The sequence below is a fragment of the Leptopilina heterotoma genome, unplaced genomic scaffold (genome assembly GCF_015476425.1).
Source record: "Leptopilina heterotoma isolate Lh14 unplaced genomic scaffold, ASM1547642v1 Lhet_405, whole genome shotgun sequence".
Classification (NCBI taxonomy): Eukaryota; Metazoa; Arthropoda; class Insecta; order Hymenoptera; family Figitidae; genus Leptopilina; species Leptopilina heterotoma.
The window spans coordinates 259,853-265,363 of record NW_025111068.1 but is presented as its reverse complement, the minus strand read 5'-3'; positions in this window follow the sequence as shown (position 1 = coordinate 265,363).

Below are 5,511 nucleotides of genomic sequence, written 5' to 3'. Positions count from 1 at the left end.
GCAAGGATAGTTAGAGATAATACGACACGGTAAAATCCTGTTAATGCCATTGCAAATTTTAAAAAAGTGTTTAATTGTTCTTTTTAGGTTGATATACATAATGGTGCGTAATTATATACGGAAAACGAAGCTTATTGACCAAGAAATTGGTGGTCGTCTGAAGAAAATTGGTTAAACCTCTGATTCTAGTTCAGATGAATTTTAATACAAAATTGGAAATTCAGAAAATGTTCAATACATATTTTTGATACTTGAGATATCGATATTGAATAGTCTAAATCCAATAAAATAAATAAAACGAAAATTTACTGATTTTCTATGACATTTTTAGCATTCGAATTCTTTTAACTAATCTTGCCCCGGTGCTGGGGCAAGGATAGTTAAAAATGTTTGTTTACTTTTTCATTCGTATCTCTTAGGGATTTGAGTCTACAGTAAAATAATGTATAGGAAAATTATAGCCAAATAACCAGGCTTTCTAAAAATACTTTTCGTTTGCAGATACATATTCAAGTTTGGTCGCTAGATCCGAAAAGGTCTTACCTAACTATCCTTGCCCCATCCTCCCCTAGATATTGAAAATCATTGAATTAAAGAAATTTTTTGAAAATAATTGTAATTTTGCCAAGAATCTTGTAAAAAATTTGGAAAATAATTGAATTTCAGAGAACGATTTTATTATTTATAAAAATAATTGAAATTTTGATGGGAATTTAAAAAATTTTTTGAACATAATTGAATTTACGTAGATCGATAACGAAACTAGACAAAGAATTAATAAAGAAATCCAGCTGATCCGCATGGTAGTTAGTAGAGGTGTGCAAAAAGCTCGAATAGCATGGTCGAGCTCGAGCCGGGCTCGATACTCGAGCATTATAAATTTTTTAGTTACTCAAAAATATTTGAGTGCTCCAAAAATTCAAGTGCTCAAAATTATTTTAGCTTTTGTACTGCACGTGTCGGATGGAATTTGGTTCAAGTTCGGATTGATTCTGCTCAGCTCTGCTAGAAAAACGAAAAACTCGAAAATACTCGATCGAGCTTTTTGCACACCTCTAGTAGTTAGCTAATTTACATATTCGTATCGTAGATGAGTTATCTCGATAACATGTTCTCGAATAAGGTATCGCAAACGGCCGAACATGCCGTGATGGTCTTACAGGAGCAGAAAAGTTGACTGATGCTAAGATCTGGGAGCAATCGATTATATTATTTATAATTTTAAATAAGAAAAGCAAGTCATTATATAGAAATCTGGATGATATTAAAGAAATTTTGAAATGAAATCGAAGGTTGTCATAATCATGTGAATAAGGATCATATCTAACACCCATCTGTTTTGCTGCGAATCTCAAAAATCTATTTTGTACTCTCTCGAGCTTGATCAAATATACCTGGTTATACGGTGACCAAACAATTGATAAGAATTCAATAGTAGATCTTACCAAGCAAAAGTATAATGTTTTTAGGGCTGTTATGTTATGAAAACAAGACGCGTTTCTTGTTAGGTCATTTCCAGAATGGATAGACGCAAAGCTAATGCAGACGCGTCGCATTCCCATTTGGTTAGCATTGAGAAGCGTCGCGTCTGCGTTTGCGTCAGCTTTGCGTCTATCTATTCTGGAAACAGCCTTATAAAACCAAGCATACGCAATGCTTTGTTTACCGTCTCAATCACATTCCGTGAAAAAGAAAAAGACTAGCATAATAGGATTCCAAGGTCTCGAATCTTAGATACTAGCAATTTCATTATCATCAATCGCGTAACAATGTCTCAAGATGATAGTACGTTTACTGAAAGAGATAACATAACATTTATTTAAATTTAATAAAAAATTGTTATTGGTAGGCCAATCGTGTAGATTTATTAAGTCAGATTGGAGACAAAGAAAATCATCAGGTGAGGTAATTGATTTATACATCTTGAGATCATCGGCAAACAAAAGAAAGCAAGAAAATTTAAATGGGTGATTAAAATTAAAATGTCATTTTTGATCCTACTAACTTTGATTTTTCGATGTTGGATTTTGAACTTAACGATACTCTATTTTGGTTGACTAGAATGTATGATGAACAAAAATAATAGTGGTCGAGCAGGTGGAAGCAAATTTTAATTTTACCAGGTGAAAAACGATAGGCAGAAGTGATAAGAAATTTTCTGTTTTCGTTTATTCTTTTCTCAAATAAATTCTTACAACTTTAAAAAGTGAAAATATTCTAAATTACAATAATGAATGTTTCAACATGACTTAAAAAATATTTGTAATGAGTTCTGCAATAAATTATATACTTTTGAAGATTAAAAAAACATATGAACATTGAGGGACACCACTGACATTTTTAAAAGATTTCACTGATAATTTTTTTTGAATAGTGAGAATAAAATCAGCTTATAAATTACAATCCAGTATCAAATCTTCATTAACTGCATATAAGGAGTAAATTTAACACAAATTTATTAAAAGTAAAATAACAAGCTGCAAGAAACAGAATTTTGAGGGGACACCACTGACAAGGGACACCACTGACATTTTGCTTCATTTCTCAATTTCGAAAAAAAACACTATTTTTAAGTTAAAGTCGTTGCGATTTTTAAAGTACGTGTAATAACTGAAAATGAGATACAATAATATTTAAAAAATATTAATATTATGAACAATTTTTTGATGGGGACACCACTGACATGGTGTGCTCGACAAAGTGATACTTGCTTTCTGCCACCAACCGTACAAGTTATAGATGTGATAGAATGTTGTAATGTTTTTTCTTTAAGAAGCTATACTATTAACGCTTAATAAGGCAATTGTCTGCACTAGGTTATTTAAATATCAGGTATGATATTCAAAATTTGCGATAATTACTTAAAAATATGAAACTTACGGAGAGGCGATTTTAATTTTTTTTCTAGCACTGGATCAAAATTATTCTGTTAGCACAATTACTATATAAAAATATAGACTCTTATCTGTGCAACATAATTTTTCTGGTACTAAAAATATGAGAATCAACAATTTTTATTATTAGGTAAATTTCTGATTTCTTACGTGCGGACAACGGACACCACTGATATTTTGCTTCTAATTCTTCTGCAAAATTTTTTCAGAGAATTTCTAGCGACTAAGAATTATTAATTTAAGTAGATGGAGTGATTAAGAAAATTAATTGACTTACAAAACTTTTATATATGAACTAGTATTCCAAATTTTCGGGCAGGACATGGAAATGACATTTTAATTTTAATCACCCAAATACTGTATTAATGTCATTCATAAATAAAAGAAACAAGAGAGGACCAAGATTCGAGCCCTGAGGAACACCAGATATTGCTAGAAACGTGTTAGAATAATCATAATGGACCCTGACAGACTGGTATCTATCAGCAAGGTAACTCCCCATCCACGAAAGAAACTGATTCGAAAATCCCATTGCACGCAACTTGTCAAGTTGAATATCGTGATCAATCCTGTCGAATGCTTTGAAAAAGTCAGCGTAAACGACGTCAACCTGAGTTTTACTTTCAAGATAGTTAAGAATGTTATTAATAATTAATCAAATACAATATGTTAAAAAATTTATCTAATTTCAGGAGAATTTGAATTATTAGACCTTTTTCAAAAATCTAAGTTCTTTAAAAATGATCCGCGTTAATCTAACATCAATCCGAGTGAAAGTGTGAATCTTAGATCAGTCTGGAGTAATCTCAAATGTCTATGAATTAAGTCCCTAATTATTTAGCAAAAATCCGAAATTATGTCCATTAAAAACTCATCTAAAATAAATACGGAATAATCCAAAATCTATATCCCAAGCAAAAATTGACAACTGGCGCAGTACTGCTCTAGTACTGGCGGAGTACTGGCCGCCATGGTTGAACCAGTACTGGCATTTGACCAAAATGATAACGCTTTTCAGTACTGGTTTGATGTTACTGGCGCAGTACTGGCTCAGTACTGGTTTAGTACCCGTGTAGAAAAATCTTCTGGCGCTGGCCTGAATCAGACCAGACCGTCTATTTTCCAAACTTTTAACTTTTAATCAAGTTAATGTTTACAACACAGAATAAACGCACACCTATAACGAAATAAAATTTGACACTGCGAGGAATCGAACCCACGACCTACGGACTTCTAGCCTAACACTCTAAAACCACTACCCTATCGAAGCTACAGGAGAATAAATTTTAATTTTCGACACCTTTTACACTTACAATTAATAAAGAGCGTTTAACTGTGTAATTTAGTTAAATTATTATTTAATTGAACTAAATTCAAAAAAATCAAATTAGTAAATTACCTAATAAATTTCCATAAATTACCTCTAAAATATCCATAAATTACCATAAATTACCGATGGTAATTTTTTTAGTTCTCGTTTGTGTTTTACATAGTTTTATAAACAATCGTCAAAATGTTTATAGATTACAGCATAAATTTCCAGAAATGACACAAATCCAAAATTTTAATGATAATTTTTGCTTTATATATATTTAAGAATTATTGGGAAAATTTCTATAAATTTCCATAAATTACAGCAAAAATTTTTAATTGTAACTTATGTGGGACATATTTTTATGAATTATTGCAAAAATTTCTATAAATTACTGCATAAATTTCCATTAATTAGTTCCTAACTGACTATTGTCAGTTTACCGTGTTAGCAATACTGGCACAGTACTGGCATAGTACTGGCCTACCAGTCTTAAAGGGCAGTACTGGCGTAGTACAGAAATTTTATTGAAGCCAGTACTGGTGCAATACTGCGCCTGTTGTGAATACTGGCATTTGACAGAAATTTTTGCTTGGGATGTAAAGAATATGAAATCAGACCGCAATAATCCGAATTTAATCCAGTTAAAAGATTTAATCCGAAACAAGTATGGAACAATCCAAAATCTGTATGCAAAGAATCCGGCAATAGTCAGCGGCAATCCGAATAATATCCGATCAAAACACCCCAGTCCGAAAATAAGTCTTATAATAATATGGAATTTGTAAATATATAAAATCCACAGATAGCCCAAAACAATCCACATTCAATCCAATTCAATGACTTAATTCGGAATGATTTTAGTTTAATATTGAATTTGTATATTAAAAACAATTTGTATTAAATGCAGATAAATTCAAACTATAATTGTTATTTCGTATGACAAAAACCTGTCCAAAACCAGATTAATTCCGTATTTAATCGGAATAATTTCACATTAGCAAGTTGCGTATTATCAGACTAACTTCGGACTAGATCGGACTAATTCCGGATTCACTGGTTATACACAAACCGCATTGAGTTTGGATTTATCCGGACTAATTTCTAGTGACAAAAACTTGACCATAAGCAGACTGTTTCGGATTTGCTGCGGATTCACTGGTTAAACCAACCGGATTACTTCTGCATTTACTAGTTGCATATAACCGACAGATTAGCTCAGTCGGATAGATGCCTCCCTTGGCGGTCGTTTAAAGACCAAGGGTATAAGTACCGTTGGTTCGCGCCCATTTGGCTTGGTATTTT